This window comes from Dendrobates tinctorius, unplaced genomic scaffold (assembly GCF_039654945.1).
Source record: "Dendrobates tinctorius isolate UK_male_01 unplaced genomic scaffold, ASM3965494v1 ptg000231l, whole genome shotgun sequence".
Classification (NCBI taxonomy): Eukaryota; Metazoa; Chordata; class Amphibia; order Anura; family Dendrobatidae; genus Dendrobates; species Dendrobates tinctorius.
In genome coordinates, this window is record NW_027361898.1 from 17,678,479 (window position 1) to 17,699,447 (window position 20,969).

Genomic DNA, 20,969 nt, shown 5'->3' on the forward strand with positions numbered 1-20,969 from the left:
CTCGTCTGTGCTCTCTTCTTTGACATGTCTACCCCATGTGCTATCCCCCTTGTTTGCTGTCTCTCTCCTTCCTGTGCTGTGTTCTCCCCTCATGTGCTGTCCCATTTGAACTGTCTCCCCCCTGTGCTCTGTCTCTCTCCTGTGTCTGACTGTGTACAGAACTTATGACAGCTCCTGGGCAGGGGAGAAAGCAAAAGACAATACTGACATTACAGCAGGAGATCGCAGAGGATACATTTTGTGAGGTAAAATATTGTTTAAAAACAGTCAGTGAAATGTTTTACCTCACAAAATGTATCCTCTGCGATCTCCTGCTGTAATGTCAGTATTGTCTTTTGCTTCCTCCCCTGCCCAGGAGATGTGGTATGCTCAGTACACGGTCAGACAAACAATTTTTAGAATGAACTTTCGTTCGTGGGAAAACCCCTTTAATGTGACTGGCTTCCTCTGCCTGTAGACACGTCACGCATCTGCCGTCGGGATCAGTCAAATGATTCACTGTGCCTGCACGGATTTCGGGCAGGCGCTGTGCGAAGGTGTTCCGCTGGTGGTACCACGCAAGAGGCTACGTGAGTGTGAGAGTGTGAGTGTTGCGTACTGCGTATAGAGTGTGTATGTGGTGCGACGGTGTTCCGCTGGTGGAACCGCGCAATAGGTTAGTACCAGCAGCAGTTTCCATTTTGAGACACCCATCACTTAGGTGTCCCAATATGGCGGTTGGTGAACTCCCTCCGCTTGGAATTCTGGGATACGGTGACATCTGGACAGAACAGGAAATGAAAACATTACAAGGCAATTATATAAATAGATGGCACAACGTACTGTCTAAGTCGGGAAAAAAATAATTTATTTAAAAAGATGCATTGCAAAGTTTCTTCTCTTCATTATAGATTTCTGAAAAATTATAGATTGCTGTAGATTTCCAAAACAAAAAAAAATAGTACAAGAAACAACACATTCAATTTGTTTAGTAAATCTACAGTGAAGAGAATAAACTTTACAATGTTTCTTATTAAACACATTGTTTTTTTCCCCCCCTCATCAACTGCATTTATACTACTCTGTTATAGAGAACAAGCGTTTCTAGAAATCTTTCTTTGGGTTAGCAAGAAAATGTGGAACTAAAACATTACTTTTACTTAATTGCGGTATTTTAAAAAAGAATTTTGCACAAAAAGAGAGCAAACAGTGATACAATCACATAAAACCACATATAAACGTAAACAAGGCCTAACTCCCTGTCTGGGAAGAAAGGAATTATGACAATGGTCATACAGCATACAGGGCTAATACCTACATTTCTTGACTTTCTTTACTTTTAAGAGTAGCATGAAAGTCAGAAATCTGGCTAAAAAAACATTTACACATTATAATAAATGGTAGAAAAAGAAACAATGTCACCAGTTGTGTGCTTTCTGAGATTCTACATTAGTCAGAGTCATTCAGTTGGTCGGGTATTGCTCATTAAAACCAGGGTGGATAAAAATCTTGATTTTTTTAAAAAAATCAAAAAAATCTGATTTTTTTGATTTAAATCATTTGATTTAAATCAGATTTTTTAATCAAGTTGTACACAAGCAAAACTTTGTCTTTTTGCAAATCTAATTGTTTTACACAAATAAAAATATTAAAACAGTTGATTATGAAACCTAATAATTTTTATTTGCACTATTAAACACTCAGAATTGAACTACAGAGAGTAAGTACTTTTTAACAATAGCCTATCTCTAACGTTTGAAGTAAGCAAACATCTTCAGTGAATACATCAGTCCTTTAAGCCTACTGTTTATTTAGGACTTTTAATAGGAAAACCAGTTGTCCTGCTTTAGCAGTTCCTAAGCGGTTTCGGACTGTTGTGTGCACAAAACCAAATGAAGAAAACAATCTCTCTACTCCTGCGGATGAAGCCGATGCAGTCAGTAGCTGAGTAGCTAGATTTATTATCTTTGCTGGAAGAACAAGTGATTGCGACTTCCACCAGTCCAGTGGTTTTAGTTCATTAACGACGTTATCTGCAAACATGTATTTTTGGAATGGTGCAGATTCACACTTCAATTTCAGCACAGTTGCCACAATGTCATGGTTAGTATTGGCGAGCCACTCCATTGCAGAGTTGATTTCCGCCTCAGATAATTTTTTCCCTCTGTAGATGGGATGCAAGATATTGGCTAAATAGTGTTCTTCTTTTAATGCTTGGTCCTTGCGGTGCTGTATTGCAACCTTTACATTGTTTGAGAGGTTCAAGAGATCTAGAGAACCTTCTAAATCTTTCCAAACTTCTGTGGCATCAGCTATGGTTGCAGTATCTTTCTGCATTTTATCCAACGCAATCGATATTGGCTTTAACCTTTCCAAAAGGTCCTCGGCATTTCTCTTCACACCAAGATTTAATACTTTGCTTCGTATATTAGCATCAATTTTATCCCGATGTGTTTCGCAAATGGACAGTAATTTTGACCAGTTGTTAATAAACAGTTCCAAGCAGTCAGCCAAGGTATTCCATCTAACATCTTGTGGTAGAACCAACTTCAGTCCTCCCATTTCCTTGTAGGTTGCATGTGCAAAATGATTATTGCGGAAATATTTAACAATTTCTACAACATGTTCCTTGACACCCAAAATATGCAGGTCTTTTGCCAAAAGATGCAACAAATGGGCAGAACAACCCTATGTAATGACATTTGTGTCATCCTGTGCCAGTTCCGCTCGCATTTTTGCCACATTGCTTGCGTTATCAGTAACTAAGCTCCTTACTTTACATCCAAACTGTTCTTGGCATTGGTGAATTGAGTTCTTAGCAATTTCAAGTAAATATTCAGCAGTATGTGAATTTCCAGATGTGTCGATTGTGTCTGTAAGGTAAGTTTCACCATCTTCTGTTGTGACACAAGTGCAAATTATGGGGTCGTTGTGGATGTTGCTCCAACCATCCAAGCTCATGTTAACAACCTTGTCTTTCAAATATTTTGTACAAGCCGCTCTTTCTATGTCGTATACAGCCTGAAGATGTTTTCCTGAGATATCAAATCTACTTGGTGGTTTGTAGCCTGGTCTAATTCCTTCGATCATTTGTACAAACAATGGGTGCTCAACTAGTCGGAAAGAAGAATTGGTTGCAAATATGAATTTAGCAATTCATCAAAATGTTCTTTCTGGCTCGTCGTAGTCTTTAAGATGAATTTTTCTACACTTTGCACGCAAAGTTTTTTTTTGGGCTGCTTTGTTGAAGTTGTACCCAGATATTGATTGTCACGTGCAGCACAAGCCATATTTGACCCTGAAAGCACAGAAATTAAAAATATAAATCGACTGCGTATTTGAAGAAATATAACGAAAATATTGAAACAAACTTTTTGAACAATGTAATGGTCCTCGTCCTATAAGGGCTGTCTCAAAAGTTATGCTACTCAAGTTTTCCGGTGAGGTTGCTGTAATACTGGTAACTAATATCAGAGCCTCAGCAACTGAAAAAAATTATGTCACAAAAGTTTTAAAAATGTTTTTTTTTTAAAATGGTCAATTTGGCAGACTTCAAAAGTGAATTGCAGCCTACAATAAAAAAAAATAAGCGTATACACACTTTATTTTTACTTAAAGGACATGTGCACCTTTATTTTTTAAGGTGCAGCCAGTCACAGTGTGCACATGTCCTCCCCCCGCAGCTCTCTTACCTCCGATGTCAGCGCTGCGGGGATCCGTGGCTTCGTTCTGCCCGTCCGCGAGCGCGCCTCCATTCATTTCAATGGAGCGTGCGGCCCGCTGACGTCACGCCGCTGGATCACTGCGAGTAGGCCGCAACCGGAGGACGGGAGGCGGACGGTCAAAACGAAGCCACGGATCTCAGCGCTGCGGGGATCGGAGGTAAGAGCGCTGCGGGGGGAGGACATGTGCACCTTAAAAAAATAAAGGTGCACATGTCCTTTAGCGTTAATTTTCTGTGAAATATTGCCTTAACATAAATTTAAATTCTATACTCCAGAACTACCAGTGCTAGAAATTTTTCTTTTCATAGACTTTAACCATCCCAGTAAAATGTCTGTTAAAAAAATAGGTTGTAAATTAATTGCCAGACTTACCACTAGTACTAGGCTCCTGGTGCATAAGAAGCTGTGGGGGTTCATTGACATTAGTTGTATGTATCACTATCAACATCTTCATTTCCCTTCTGGTTGCAGTTTTCATAATGTGATTTCAAACGGCAAACAAGTCCTTGGATATCCTTTTGACAGTATTTGCACTTTGCTCTTGCACCTTTCTTTCCAAGATCTGCTGCTGGCATCTCAACAAAATGAACCCAAATAGGGTCTCTCTTACGACCTGCTGCCATGGCAGGCTCACACAGATCACTTATGAAGTTTGATTGTTACTACAGCCTGAGCCAAGCACTGCTGATGTTACTACAGCCTGAGCCAAGTACTGCTGGCTATCCAACAAGTTTGGGCATGTCAACTGAATGCAGGGAAAAAGAAACTAAACCAAAACTGAAACCAAGCTAGAAGTGTGGAATTAAAGGGGCAGTATGAACAAAATGTGGAGGCTATTAATAGTTTATACAATTAAGACATGCTGCTTTTAAACACCTACCTATTGCCATATAGTAAAACAAAAAAGATTTTTACTTACTTTGGGGTCCCCCCCTCACCCTGGCGTTAGATCGTTGCCCCTAGTTTCGTCCGTGTAACTATGGGCGCACATGCACACTGCTCTCACTTCTCATTTTAATCGTGATTTATATTAAAAAAAAACCTTTTGATTTAAATCAGTGATTTAAATCATGATTAAAATCATGATTTAAATCGATCCGATTTAAATAGAAAAAAATCTTTTGATTTAAATCGTGATTTAAATCATGATTTAAATCGGCGTGATTTAAATCAATCCACCCTGATTAAAACTATCAGGTTTCTTTTACTTTACACATTTCACTAATTTAATTAAACCATACTTATACTAGCTGACATTCTCATACCAAGACACTTCAGTTTAAATTTGGGAAAATCACAAACCTAAATGTGTTTCGCATCCTGCAATACCTGCTCCCCCCACTAAAATTTCTGCAAAAGACGATGTGTTATTGCTGCTTTTTTTGCATTTACTCATTGCTTTCTATGACTGAAAAAAACCGCTGAGAAAACATTGAAAGAATTGGCGCATGATGCAGTTTTCAGAAAAGCAGCAGTTTTCCAATACAAAAACAAGCATGTCCATGGGATTTCTGACATCTCATAGCTTTTGCTGATATTGTAAAAAGCGGCTCATAATTTGCATAAAAATCAGCAAAACCGCAATGTGTGAACATAGCCTATCAGACTGATTGTATTACATCTTCTCTCCTCTGCCTCCTGAACTGATTATTCACTCTCAAAAAATTGGCTCCAATATTTAGTAGCAGATAAGGCCTGTTTCACACATCCGTTTTTTAGCTCAGTTGAAATCCGCCAAAATGGCGGAAAATGGATCCGTTGGCGGATTGAAACAAACGGGTGTCACCGGACTGTTATTTTGACGGATCCGGATAAGGCTGAAATTTAAAGGAAACCGTGCCTGGAAAAGGAAAGGGGAGAGAGATGCCAGAACCGAGTTTAGGGTTAAATTTCCAGCAGAGTCAATTCCTCCGGGCATGTGCACTGTAAAATGCGGATCCGGCCGGCCAAAAAAATGTTTCATTGTTCGTCCGGGCAAGTCGGCGGACGCCAAAATTTTGGCGGATCTGTATAAAAACGGATCTAACGGATGACCATCCGTCAAAATCCGCCAGTAATGCAACTCAATGGGAAAAAAAGGATCTGCCAAGAAAAATGGCGGATCCGTATTTTTAGCAAAACGGCGGATTTTGACTGATGGTGACAGACGGATGTGTGAAAGAGGCCTTATTCGTCACCTGTTATTAGTCCGTATTCACAGGGTGTATGTGATACTGTAAATGATCCAATTTGTATGATTTTAAAATCAACAGCAATGATCTTAAACTTAAAGGGTTTGTCCACTTTCAGGAAAGTGGGCCCCAAAATTGGTAAAAAACCTAACTCAGCAGATTCTGACCTTGTCTGGGTCCAGCGCCGTCTCCCTACCGCTATTCCGATTGTCAGTGTTTTGGCTGTAGCAGTGCTGGCTTGCTTGTCCACAGGGCTTGCCACCGTTCTAGTCAATCTCCGAGCTCAGCGGCTGTACGGAGGACTGGGCCTTCTAATGATATATTTATTCGGTCGTCCATGACAGCACCACCTGAGAGAGGGGATCCGCCCTTCTTAGGAACAGGAAAACCTACAGATACAAAAAGGGCGGCACCTCTCCCACGCATCAGTTGGTTTCCTGTTCCTAACAAGGACAGAACTCCCTACAGATCGTCCGTCATGGATAACCGAATCCCAGGCCAGCGGACCGACTCAGGTAGTGGGGGGTTCTCCTACCTCGGTCTCGCTGGGGGCCCTGGATGCGCCACGGTGGGTCCGGGTAGGATTTCCACGGCAGTGGTAAGAGCAGGCGGAGACAGGGTCCGGCGGTCGCCTTCTCCACGGGACCGGTGAGGTAAGCGGGTCCCCCTGTGTCTCCTTGCCCCGGGGGTGCGGTCCGTTCGGGCGGGCGCCGCCGGCGGTGTCCCACAAAGGGAATCATAGAATCATAGAATCGTAGAGTTGGAAGGGACCTCCTGGGCCATCTGGTCCAACCCCCTGCTCAAAGCAGGATTTGCTAAATCATCCCAGTCAGATGTCTGTCCAGCCTCTGTTTGAAGACTTCCATTGAAGGAGAACTCACCAATTCTCGTGGCAGCCTGTTCCACTCATTGATCACTCTAACTGTCAAAAAGTTTTTTCTAATATCTAATCTGTGTCTCTTCCCATTCAGTTTCATCCCATTGCTTCTAGTCTTTCCTTGTGCAAATGAGAATAAAGTTGATCCTTCTACAATGTGACAGCCCTTTAGATATTTGTAGACAGCTATTAAGTCTCCTCTCAGTCTTCTCTTTTGCAAACTAAACATTCCCAAATCCTGCAACCTTTCCTCATAAGACAGGGTTTGCAGACCGGTCACCATTCTGGTCGCTCTTTTCTGAACTTGCTCCAGTTTGTTGATGTCTTTTTTAAAATGTGGTGCCCAAAACTGGACACAATATTCCAGATGAGGTCTGACCAAAGAGGAGTAGAGGGAAATAATGACTTCACGTGATCTAGACTGTATGCTTCTGTTAATACATCCTAGAATTGCATTTGCCTTTTTTGCTGCTGCATCACACTGTTGACTCATATTCAGTCTGTGATCTATTAGTATACCCAAGTCTTTTTCACATGTGCTGTCACTTAGCCCTATTCCTCCCATTCTATATATGCTTTTTTCATTTTTATTGCCCAGATGTAGTACTTTGCATTTCTCCCTGTTAAAAACCATTCTGTTAGTTGCTGCCCACTTCTCCAGTTTATTTAAATCTTTTTGAATCCTCTCTCTCTCTTCTCTAGTATTAGCTATCCCTCCTAGCTTTGTGTCATCAACAAATTTAATCAGTTTACCCTCAATTCCTTCATCTAAATCGTTGATAAAGATGTTGAACAATACAGGGCCCAGGACAGAGCCCTGTGGTACCCCACTTGAGACATTCTTCCAACTGGATGTGCAGCCATTTACGACCACTCTTTGGGTCCGATCACTAAGCCAGTTATGAATCCACCTAACAGTTGCCTTGTCCATTCCATACTTAGTCATTTTTTCAATAAGGATTGTATGAGAGACTTTGTCAAATGCTTTGCTGAAGTCAAGATATACTATATCTACAGCATTTCCTTGATCCACCCAATCAGTGATACCGTCATAGAAGGAAATTAAGTTAGTCTGACATGACTTATTAGTTAGAAACCCATGCTGACTCTGTTTAATCACTTCATTCTTATCCAGGTGTTGTTTAATAATTTGTTCAAAGATCTTTCCTGGTATAGAAGTCAGACTCACCGGCCTATAGTTGCCTGGGTCCACCTTCTTCCCCTTTTTGAAGATAGGAACAACATTTGCTCTTCTCCAGTCTTCTGGCACTTCTCCTGTTCTCCAAGAATTTTCAAAGATTATGGAGAGGGGTTCAAAAATTTCTTCTGCTATCTCCTTCAGTACTCTGGGGTGTAATTCATCTGGACCTGGAGACTTGAATTCATTTAGGTTAGCTAAGTGTTTCCTCACTATCTTTCTGTTTATAGATATCCTGGATTCTTCTATTCCCTTAATAGGACAGTGAATAACAGTTGATGTTGCATTTCCTTTCTGAGAGAAAACAGATGCAAAATAGGAATTTAAAAGTTCAGCCTTCTCAACATCCTGTCTTACCATTTCATCATTTTCATCCTGTAAAAATCCTATAGCATCTTTGACTTTTCTTTTACTTTTGACATATCCCCAAAATCCTTTATTATTGCTTTTGACATCTCTTGCAAGCCTCAGTTCATTTTCAGCTTTAGCTAATCTGATTTGTGCCCTGCAGGTTCTGCAGACAGCATTATATTCTTCTTTAGATATGCCTCCCTCTTTCCATTTTATAAACATTTTTTTCTTCCTTTTTAGCATGTGCTTAAGTTCTGTGTTCATCCATCCTGGTTTCCTTAAATGCTTCCTATTCTTCCCTCTTTTCGGAATTGTTAACAACTGTGCTTTGAGAATTTCATTTTTCAAGATTTCCCATCCTTCCTGGACATTTTTGTCTTTAAGGATATCCAGCCATTGGATCCCTCCAATTCTCTTTCTGAATCCCTTAAAATCTGCCTTTCTGAAATCTAACCTTGACGTCTGAGTCTTCACAGGTCTTCCACCTCTAGTAATCCAAAATTCTAAAATAGCATGGTCGCTACCTCCTAGGGTCCCAGCCACTTTTACCTCCTCAACCATTTCCTCCCTGTTTATAAGGATTAGATCCAAGGTAGCAGTTCCCCTTGTTTTCTCCCTTACCTTTTGGAAGATAAAGTTGTCAGCAAGAGAGGATAAGAATTTCCTTGACCTGTTAGTTTTGCCTGAGAGAGATTCCCAACAAATGTCTGGATAGTTGAAATCTCCCATGACAACTATGTCATATTTTTTGGAGAACTTGGCCATCTGATGCATAAAGAGTTCATCTATATCTTCGGCTTGCACAGGCGGCCTGTAGTAAATGCCTACAATGGTGTCCTTTCCATTGTTCTGTCCTTGTATTCTTACCCAAACAGTTTCCACAGAACTCCCAGTCTCTGAAGCTTCAATCTCTGTGCAGATATACGCGTTTCGAACATACAATGCGACACCCCCTCCTCGTTTATCAAGTCTGTTTCTTGCAAATAAGTTGTATCCTTCTAGTCTTGTATTCCAATCATGTGTATTGTCCCACCAAGTTTCAGTGATTCCAATTACATCATATTTCTGTTCCTGTGTTAGTAGGGAGCGGCGGTTCCGAGCCGGCGGCGCAGTTCTAGCCCCTTGCCGCGCGTCCCTGCGGCCTCTGTCGCGCGGGGAAGTGATGCGGCGAAGGGGGCGGGGCCTAGCGCCGAAACCGGAAGTCGGATGTCGGCGACTTCCGGTTGAGGTGAACGCGCGCCGATGCGCGCCCCTGCCGCCTGAGGGGGCCGGGCACATGAAGGGGAGGGGGAGGATCGCGGGGAGCGGTCCAATGGGGGGCCCGAACACCGGACAGAGTCCTAATCCGGAGGGGGAGCCTTCTTAAGACAGAAGGCATCGCTGCTGAGGTGCTTCTGGAGGCCCAGCGATGGACACAACAGAAGCCCCCATGGACCCACAAGAGGTGCAGCCCGTGGCAAAGCGCCCCAGTGACCAACCTAAGAGGAAAGAGGGATGTTCAAGTGGACGGAGCCACAGCAGTTCCTCTAGGTCAAAGGATCCTCCCGCAGCCCCCCATGATCCGGTACCTGTCCTCATCTGCAAGGGTAAGAGATCTGCGAGAATGTACCCTGATGCAGTGTCCCCTTATGTGTTTGATTCTCAGGGGAAGAAGGCCACAGGGAAGCAGAAGCACAAGGAATGTGCCCTCTGTAGTTGCCCCTTACCAGATGGCCACCCCAAGAGATTGTGTCAGTCTTGCGTGAGACCGACGGTAGGGACGGAGATGAGGGGTAGAACGTGAGTGGAGTATCAGACTCTTACACTCTTTCCTATTTATACAGGTAGCGGAAGAAGCTCCAAGCTTCGCTACAGACCTGAGGCAATTAATCAGGACTGAAATAAAAGCCCTATCAAAAGAAGGTTCTTCTAAAAGAAGACGAGCTAGTGTTTCAGGCTCAGAGTCTTCTGTCGGCCCTAGAAAGGAAGATATCTCCTCAGAGTCCTCGGCCTCCTCTTCTTCTTCCGAAGAGGATTCCAGCCGGTTCTGCTTTCCCTTGGACCAAATGGATAAATTAATTAAAACCATAAGGTCAACCATGGGGGTAGAAGAAAAAAAGACAGAACTGTCTGCTCAGGACATTATGTTCGGGGGTCTAGACCCCAGAAAACAAAAGACTTTTCCACTAAACGAGAAAGTCCAGAGCCTGATTGACAGGGAGTGGAAAAAAACGGAAAAAAGGGGTTCTATGCCGCCCGCTTTCAAACGTAGATACCCCTTTGAGGACCCAATAGTAAGTCGATGGGATAAGGCCCCCAAGCTGGATGCAGCGGTAGCTAAAGCCTCAAAAAAGTCATCTATACCCTTCGACGATATGGCCTCCCTTAAAGACCCCCTAGATAAAAAGGCAGATTCCTTTTTAAAGGGCACATGGGAGATGTCAGCAGGCGCCCTAAGGCCAGCAATAGCAGCCACGTGCGCAGCCAGATCCATGATGGTCTGGCTGGATCAATTGGACTCTCAGCTAAAGGATGGAACCTCGCGAGCCTCCATCCGTAAGTCTTTACCAATTATCCAGAATGCTGCTGCCTTTCTGGCAGATGCCTCGGCGGACTCAGTAATTATGGCGGCTAGGTCTGCAAGTTTGTCTAATTCGGCCCGAAGAGCCCTCTGGTTAAAATGCTGGCCGGGAGATATCCAAGCCAGGTCCCGTCTCTGTTCTATCCCCTGTGAGGGTGAATACTTGTTTGGCCCCGTCCTAGACGAACTGTTAGAGAAGGCCGGGGATGAGAAAAAGAAATTTCCGAGTCTGCCGAATACATCCTGGAGACGTCCCTTTTCTAGGAAAGGGTATTCCCGCAGGAGACAGGCCAGAGATCAGAACAGATGGGACAACAAAAAAACCAGAGGTACGGGCTTCATGTATGGAGGAGGGGGGCGCCAAGAAGGTCCATCACGGGATAATAAGAAGCCGCCCCAATGACTAGTGGCTCCGGTAGGAGGAAGATTATCTGCCTTCTACCCGGCCTGGGCCAGAATCTCGAATAGCAGCTGGATACTGGGGGTGATAGCTACAGGACTGCACCTAGAGTTCGCCTGCGTTCCCCAAGATCGGTTCAAGGTAACTCCACTCAAATCTTCCCCGCTAGAACAAGCTGCCTGGAGACCGAGGTCCTCGAGCTACTGGACAAAAAAGTCCTGACGAGAGTTCCAGAGGAAGAGTGGGGGAAAGGCTTCTATTCCCCCCTGTTCTTGGTCCGTAAACCGGACGACTCATTTAGGGCTATATTTAACCTCAAAGCCCTCAATAAATTCCTGGTTGTACGTCCATTTAAAATGGAAACAATCAACACCGCAATAAAGATGCTGTTTCAAAACTGCTTCATGGTGGTCCTAGATCTGAAAGACGCTTACTATCATATACCCATAGGTCTAGCACACCAATCTTTCCTTAGACTGGTGGTTCAGTTGGATGGGTCAATCCAGCACTTCCAGTACGCGGCCCTACCCTTCGGGGTGGCGGTTGCGCCTCGAATATTCACCAAAGTGATGGCAGAAGTGATGGCCCATCTGCGCGAGCTAAACATTCTAGTCGTCCCCTATTTAGATGACCTCCTTATAATAGGCAGTTCAGCCGAGCAGTGTTTAGAACAGTTACAGAAAACAATGGCGGCTCTAGAGCGGTTGGGATGGCTACTTAATATCAAAAAATCCCGTTTGCAGCCATTAAAAATTCAACAATTTCTAGGCCTAACCCTAGATTCAGAAAAGCAGGAATGCCGTCTGCCCCCAGAGAAGCTGCTGCACCTGCATGGCCGGGTCCTGAACGCCTCCAACAACCCCTCCATGTCCCTCAGGAAAGCCATGTCCCTGTTGGGTTCCCTCTCATCCTGCATTCCCGCAGTCCAGTGGGCCCAAGTTCATATGAGAACTCTACAGGGCGAAGTTTTATGGTATCAGAGGATTCTTGGGGGTAACTTAGAAGGTCGACTGACCTTATCTAGAAACACAATAGAGTCCCTGGAATGGTGGCTAGAAAGAAATAACTTGTCTAGAGGGGTCCCTTGGGAGTATAACATTACCCGCGTGGTCACCACGGATGCAAGTCCTTCCTGTTGGGGGGCGCATATGGAAGAAATTCTGGTCCAGGGCCTATGGGAACGAGATCAGATACAAATGTCTTCTAATTTGAAAGAATTAACAGCGGTAGTACTCGCAGCTAAAGAGCTCCTTATGTATCTACAGGGCCATCACGTACGAGTTCTATCGGACAATCGAGTGGCCGTGGCCTATATCAACCACCAAGGCGGAACTCGATCCAGAACTCTGATGAAGGTGGCAGGACAGTTGTTCCAGCTAGCAGAGTGTCATTTTTTATCTCTCACGGCTCTTCACATAAGAGGGAAAGAGAACATCGCGGCAGATTTCCTAAGCCGCAATCTGTTAAAACAAGGAGAGTGGGCCTTAAACACCTCCATTTTCGTTCAGATTGTGCAGAGATGGGGTCAGCCAGAGGTGGATCTATTCGCCACCAAGGAGAATTCAAAAACGACACAGTTTTGCTCCCTAAACCCCAGGGAGACTCCTCTGGCAGTAGATGCGCTTCTGATAAAATGGGACTTCAGGCTAGCCTACGCCTTTCCTCCCCTATCTCTACTTCCTCTAGTGTTGAGGAAGATCAGGAAAGACAGGGCAAGGGTCATAGTCATCGCCCCGTTCTGGCCCAGAAGAGCATGGTTTTCGAACCTCAGGATCATGTCGGTAGACGATCCTTGGGTTCTCCCGGACATCCCGGACCTTCTGTCCCAGGGCCCGGTCTTCCACCCTCAGGTGGCTGGCCTACATCTCACAGCGTGGAATTTGAGCGGTCACTGCTAGAAAGTAAAGGCTTCTCTCCAGACCTAATTGACACTCTTCTAAAAAGTAGGAAAGTAGTGACAACTAAGATTTACGTCAGAATTTGGAAAAGGTTCCTCGAAAGCTCAAATGTAAATACTGGTGATTCCGTCCCCATAGGCCAGATCTTGGAATTTTTACAAAAAGGGCTGGACTTGGGTCTCTCCACCAGTACCCTTAAAGTACAGGTATCCGCCTTAGGGGCCCTCTTTAGCTGCAACATCGCGGCTAATTATTGGGTCAAAAGATTTATCAAAGCAGCGAGTAGATCCAGACCAATAGTAAAGAATAGACTCACGCCATGGGATTTGAACCTAGTCCTCACAGCTATGACAGAAGCGCCATTTGAACCCATCTCGTCGGCCTCTATTAGGAGCCTGTCCCTCAAAATAGCTTTCCTAATAGCCATAACGTCAGCCCGTAGGGTAAGCGACATTCAGGCATTGTCTAGGCGCCCACCTTTTCTTCAGGTAAAGGAGGATAGGGTAATACTTAGACCCGACCCAGCGTATTTACCAAAAGTAGCCTCCAGCTTTCATAGGTCGCAGGAAATAGTCCTTCCATCCTTCCTCCCTAAACCAACTAATGAGAAAGAGGAGAAGCTACACACTTTAGATGTTAGGAGATGCCTCTTGGAGTATCTAGCAGCTACCGATCCCTGGAAGAAAGACAATGCTCTTTGTCTCCTACCAAGGCCCTAGGAAAGGTCTTAGGGTGTCCAAAAGTACACTAGCCAGGTGGATTAGAGAAGCAATCTCGTTAGCTTATGCCTCAAAAGGTAGAGTAGCTCCGGAGAAACTGAAGGCGCATTCCACCAGAGCCGTGGCAACCTCATGGGCCGAGAGGTCGGAAGTCTCCATCGACCAGATTTGTAAGGCGGCCACTTGGTCCTCTCCGAGCACTTTTTATAGTCATTATAGACTAGACTTGGGTGCCTCTGCAGACCTCTCCTTCGGTATCAGGGTTCTGCAGGCTGTAGTCCCCCCCTAAAGTAGTGATTACTCTCTGTAATTCTCTCAGGTGGTGCTGTCATGGACGACCGAATAAAGTCTTAGTTACTCACCGGTTAACGGTATTTTTCGGAGTCCATGACAGCACCCATAGATTCCCTTCCCTTAGTTAATTTGGGTGTGCACGTCTTCCCTTTGTACATATCCACGGGTGATAAAAATTTAAGTGTTGATATTGTTGTACATATAATTATGCATTAACCTTGGAGGTCCTCTTTTTATACTCTGTAATCCAACTGATGCGTGGGAGAGGTGCCGCCCTTTTTGTATCTGTAGGTTTTCCTGTTCCTAAGAAGGGCGGATCCCCTCTCTCAGGTGGTGCTGTCATGGACTCCGAAAAATACCGTTAACCGGTGAGTAACTAAGACTTTTTGACACATCTTACCTCCTCTCAGTTCTACCCTTTCTTCAATACCTTCTGCTGGTTCCACGAAGAGAATCAACTAAATTCCTGGGATGATTGCTCTGATAATGAAACATGTTATTCATATCTGTTTTCAGATTATGTCCTATTCTGTAAACTAAGGTGAAAAGTAACCCCTGAATGCACGAGGGTACGCTGTAAATCAGGGCGAGCATTACTGTATTGGTCCTGAAACGAGAACAGAGTTTCAACCTTGCCTCCTCATACCAGAAAACATCATCTATCTTACGTCATCAGCAATAGACCTGTCTCTAGAACTTAGATTTTCCATCCACATAGTCGTTGGCATACTTGGTCCCCACATTGGCTGTTTACCAGCGCTGCAGATAAGTTAATCGCCCCCAACAAAAAATTATTTCAGAGTTAGAGGAGTAGATTGTTTTTAAGTTATATCAGTTGAAATATAAAGTGTTAAAGGGCATCTGTCAGGAGAATCACCCCTCCTAATCCGTCTATGTAGGCATGGTGGTAACAGAAAGTTGAATAAAATGATACTTTGATTTCTGCAATCTGATATCTTATGCCAGAGAAATCCACAGTTTTCTTAATACGTAAATGAGCTGTTAAGATCTGTGGGCCGGACGTAGATCTCCCCAACAATCTGCCTCCAGATATTTTTAAATGAAAGAAAGTGTTACTAATATGAAACATGTAATGACTGACAGCCCACTCTCCGGATATACATGGCCCACACCGGTAATGCCTCCTGTAATTTTTAATAAGGTCTGGAGGCAGATTCTTAGGGAGCTAGGTGTCCCGACCATAGATCTTAAAAACTCATTTACATATTAAGAAAAATGTGGATTTCTTTAGACTAAAACACCTAATAAAATATCAAGGTATCATTTTACTTAGCTTCCTGTGACCAGCGTGCCCATGTAGACGGCATAGGAAGGGTGATCCCATTATAGATTTGCTTTAAACAAATGGCAATATTGATGCATAAACGTTAAGAAAAGGTCTGCTTATACTCCATATACCAAAAATCAGACTGTTATTCCGTAACTTATGTTGCCTTCCTGTTTCCACTTACACTCCTTTACATGAGCTCCAGTGAATCATGATATGGATCTGAAAGGGATGATTTTTATGATGCACCATCACATATACCTATTGAAATTAAAGTAGATTTGTAGTTGTTTAAATCATTGTTTTATTATACAAGTGTGTTTCATGATGTTATGTTCACTATAAGTCATTATTTATAGGTTGTCCCAGCATGTGGTCATATTGCAAAGTTTTAACATTCCATACCCACTATGTACTACTTTTTTCACCATAAATACTGCGCTGTAGAATTGGAGCATATTTTAATAATCTCCAGGAGCGAACAGCAGCTTTTTCAGAGCCTGTATTCTGTGCAGACATTAAAGAGGTATGGGCACCAAATATTGATAACTTATTGCAGCGATATGCCATCAATATCAGATGGGTGGCCTTGTCTGATACCTGGTACTCCCAACAAAAAGCTGTTATTAGCTATGGTGGAGGGATGATGTAGACATTGGATGGAGCTGAACACCACAGTTCAATTCAACATGTAGTAGCTGCTGCCAATAACTTCAGATTAGCACCTATTCACTTTAAACCTGTCGGGCCCCCCCCCCCCCCCCCAAGTAAAAGAGCCACCTTGTGCAGCACTAGTGCTGCATTCTGTCAAGGTGGCTCTTTTATTTAGCGTCCCTTCCACCGCCGAAATAATCGTTTTTAAAATTTGTCAGACATACCTGAAGTTTGACCGAGGGGCAGGTCTTTCCCCCCCCGGACACAGATGCCTCACATCCATCAGTCATGTCCTGCTTTTGAATTTGGCACTGCCTCCTCAGCGTTCATTTCTTTTTCTCGCGCCTGCGCTGTAGTATTTCTTTGGAAGGTATTAAAATCCTCAGAGAAAAAGACTTTGATAGAGTCTATTTCTGTGAGGCCGGTGGTGTCAAACTTGATTCCTGATTCTGCCACAAAGTCAGGAATGTGGCTCGTAATTTTCGGGGACGAGGTCCATACGGGGTCTGAAATGGGGTGCACTAGTTGATCTTCATCTTCTGGAAGGGTGGGCACTGCCTCATCTTATGTCCTGGGACGTCTGCGTGGCGGTTCCACAGGACCCGAGGAGGAAGATGAGAAGGAGGAAGCGGATGAAGAATCTGAGAAATAAAGAAATGTGGGATCCTCTTCCTCGCTATCCATGTCCGGAGGCAAGGAAAGCATATGCCTCCTCCACTGAATAGCGCTGTTGGGACGAACGTGACGGGCAGGACTTTTTTTTATGAATATGGTGCTTGTGTCAAATACTTTATTTTTAACTGTATGTGTGTGTTTGGTGGATAGTGTTTGGTGTAAACTTTTGTCTGAAAAGAAAAAGCTAAAAGAAAAAAGGCACAGCCAGGGAGAAAAGAGTGTCTGTGAAAAGAAAAGTGTAAAACAGCAGGCACAAGCTCTGATAAGTGAACTGTTTCACTTATCAAAGTTTGCCTGCTGCTGAATGTGCGCACGGGGTGGCGCAAAGGGGTTGAGAAAGAAAAGCGAGCAACAGTCTTGATCGGTGGACTGCGTCACCAATCAACGCTCGGCGGCTGCTAAATGTGCGCATGGAGGCGGCGCAAAGGGGGGTGGAGGTGGGTAAAAAGAGGGGGAAAGGGAAGGGGGATTGGGGTGGATGAAGAGAGAACGGGCAGGGATCATAACACTTACGGTTGTAGTCTCTCTTCTTCTGTCTTGTCCTCTTTCTTCTTCTTTTTTCAACAGACTTCTGTGGCACCACAAGGCCCAGCACAGCAGGAGATCCAGTATAGTGACCGCTCTGCAGGAATACTCAGCTAGTGTGAAGACCTGCAGAGCAGTCACGTAATTAAAAAAAACAAAAAAAAAAACAACGTGGGTCCAGCCAAGACAAAGCAACCAACCAAAGCAGAAAGCTGGGGTCTGGTATTCTCAAGCTGGTAAAGTGCCATGGATATTACCCCCCCCAGCCTAAAAATAGCAGCCCGCAGCCGCCCAGAAAAGGCACATCTATTAGATGCTCTATTTCTGCTGCTTTGCCCGACACCTCCAACTTGCCCTGTGACTGTGTTTTTTGGGTTAATGTCACTTTTGTATTTTCCGGTGACATCAAGCCCACGGATTAGTAATGGAGAGGTGGCTATAAGATAAAATTCTATAGTCATCTGGTAAACAAAGACACAGCAAGAATAGAGTCTTTTATTTGCAGTAAAAAAAACACTTTTCCTTTTTTATTTAAAAATAACAAATACACTTATACTCGCCTAACACCCATTCCATTGAAGCCCTTGTCTCCCGTAATAAAACAAAAATAAAAAACAACATCATCCCTTACCTTCTGTCCCTCACCTTCTGTCCCATGCCATAATCCCTGTCTGGGGATATAAAGTTTTCAACCTGGACGGTGCCAGTTTTAACTTAAAGGGAACCTGTCACCTCGTTTTTCAGCTATAAGCTGCGGGCACTGCCTTTCCGGGCATATCTACAGCATTGTAGAATGGTGTAGCTAAGCCCCCGATCTAACCTCAAAGAAAAGAATACCAAGTTTTATTATACTCACCTGGGGGCGGTCTGGTCCGATGGGCGTCGCGGGTCCGGGTCTGGCACCTCCCATCTTCATGCAATGTTGTCATCTTCCTTGATTCGTGTCGTGGCTCCTGCGCACGCGTACTGATCTTCCCTGAAAGGCAATGGCCGCAGCTTATAGCTGAAAAACGAGGTGACAAGTTCCCTTTAAAGGGGTATTCCTATCTCCAATATTCTATCCCAATATGTAATAGGTGTAATAATAATATTAGTAAATACTCCAATTAGAAATGTAGTAGTTTTTCTGATTAGCAGTGTCGCTTACCCCATTTGCAGGGCATTGCAGTATCATAGGTATTCATTGTTACTGTCACTTATGGTGCATCACAAAATAACTGTCGCTATGTGAGTGGCCATAATCATGGATATCTAAGCTACTGCAGTGTCCTGTTTGTCTTCATTCTTCGTACAGTCATGACCAGCCGTTGAGACGGACACAAATCTTTATTTTCCCAAAGTTGCGGTTTCATTGCATTTAGATCTTTCAGTCAGATGTTTCTATGGTTAGTGAAGTACGCTATCATTTCATAAGTTTTTATACTTTTATTGACAAATACATCAAGTTATGTAAAGGCCAAATATTTGCAGTGCTTTCCCTTATTTTTGAAGATTGCTGCCCTTCGCATCGGCAGATGGATATTGGCGCATGGGCCATAATCCTCACTTGCAACACATTCTTGTCTAATCAGTACTTTGAATTTATCATAGTTTGTAGTTTTTGGTTGCTCACTCACTTGATTGTTTTCTGCAGGTTCTCAGTGGGATTGAACTCTGGGGAGTTTCCTTGCTAGGGACCCAAAATTTCAATAGATTGCTCACTGAGCCACTCGGTTATCTCTTTTGTCTTGTGACTTGGTTTCCATCATGCTGGAAGCAGTATTGTTCATCAACAAATTGCTCCTCGATTGTTGGGGGAAGTTTATCTTGCAGCATGTATAGATACTGCTCTGTATTCATGGCAGTGCTCTTAGCCGATTGTGAGTGAGCCCCCCTCTTATGGATGAAAAGCAACCCCACACATTAATCATCTCAAGATAATTTACTGTTGGCATGACATAGGACTCATGGTAATGCTCACCATTTCTTCTCCAGACAATCATTCTTCCAGAAGTCTCAAACAGTGTGAATGTGGGCTTTATCAGAGAAAATAACTTTACCCCAGTCCTCTGTACTTGCAAATGTTGTTTTCCCTGATCTTGTCCTTTTACTATTAGAGGGGCCTGGAAGGGTAGTGGGTATCCAGCATGAACAGCAGAATCCCACATCCCTTACGGGTTTTTTTTATTTTTGTGCTAGAAACTTAGGTCCTTTATTGGGCTGTAAGGAACATTTGGTAGCCATTTATTAAAGGGAATCTATCACCCTTTTTTGGACTATCAGCTGCCGGCATTGACATCAGCGGCTTATCTATAGCATTCTGTCCTCTTCTTTCCTTCCTGTCGTAGTTCCGCCTCCGGTGCACTGCTCTGCCCTGTTGAGGGCAGAACAGAGTCCTGCAGTGCGCAGGTGTCAGGAGAGGTCTGGCCCCTGCACACTGCAGTATTCTGCTCTGCCCTCAGTAGGGCAGAGCAGTGCGCCTGCTCCAGAACCACTACAGGAAGGGAAGAAGAGGACGGCATCGTATGAAGATGGGAGGCGCAGGACCAGACCGCAACACCCATCGGACTGGACCGCCCCCTCCGGTGAGTATAATCTAACGTGTTTTTCTTATCTTTTAGGTTACATCAGTGGCTTATCTACAGCATTGCAGAATGCTGTAGATAAGCCCCTGATATCAATGCCGGCAGCTCATAAGGTCCCGTTACATTTAGCGATGCACCAGCGATCCCGACAATGATACGACCCGGTGAGGAACGCCGGTGCATTGCTAAATGGTCGCTAGTGAGCTGCTAAACAGGCAGATCTAACCAGCGACGCAGAGATGCTCGGCAGTCGCTCTTACCTGTCAGACGGCAGCACTGATGACGTCTTCCGCCTACATCCATGCGTCGCTCGTCAGCGCCAGCAGGATTCCAGCGAGAAGAAAACGGCCCAGGACGTTCTCGCGCAATCCGCGATATCCAGCGGGGGGGGCGGCGGTCGGAGGTAAGTGTCACATGTAGTGAGATAGCTAACGATATCGCTGTTGCGTCACAAAAACGGTGACGCTTTAGCGATATCTCTAAATTACTAAAAGCACCAATCCACAAATAGGTACTGTTTAAGTACTATTTAAGTCAAATAATGTCTCATGTCCAAAATTCTATTTACATGCAATTCTAGTATTAATCTCCGGTTAACTAGAATTTAAACCCCCAAAAGTAAATTCCCTATCCGTATGACCAAAAACGCATACTGATTGGGCCTCACAATCTAAGTTTCCCAGGAAAACCGAAGAAAAAACTGGAAGCTTTTTACCATAAAATTAATCCAAAATTTATTTAAATCAACAATGCAAAAAATATGTAGAAAAAGGGGACAGCAAATACAAAAAAAGCCGCAAAAAATTCATGGTATAGATAGTATATTCATTGCACAAAATAACATATAGAGGCCCAATAATAAAATAGACAATGATTTTAAATATAAGGTGCAAAAAATGCCTTATAGGCCTAAAGAGGAATGGCTAGTGATTATGACACTGGATTTCCCTTAGTATGGTATATAAGGTGCAAATGCAACAGTAGAAGAGATTTTCATAGATCAATGAGATGAATGTGCAACAATAGGAGAAATTCTCAAAAAATTAAAGCACTAAGGTGCATGTGCAATAATGAGAAATTCTCAGAAAGGA

General features: G+C 43.8%; 1 protein-coding gene and 1 long non-coding RNA gene across 5 annotated transcripts in view; one reads left to right on the forward strand and one right to left on the reverse strand.

Annotated features, from left to right (window-relative positions):
* Positions 1 to 20,969, forward strand: part of EDA (ectodysplasin A) — a 219,518-nt gene that overhangs the window by 3,617 nt on the left and 194,932 nt on the right. The gene's annotated exons all lie outside the window — the stretch shown is intronic.
* Positions 1,637 to 4,815, reverse strand: LOC141059908 (uncharacterized). The gene is made up of 2 exons (XR_012222625.1): positions 4,077 to 4,815; positions 1,637 to 3,277 (listed from the first exon to the last, which is right to left on the reverse strand). It is a non-coding gene; the product is annotated as an uncharacterized lncRNA (long non-coding RNA).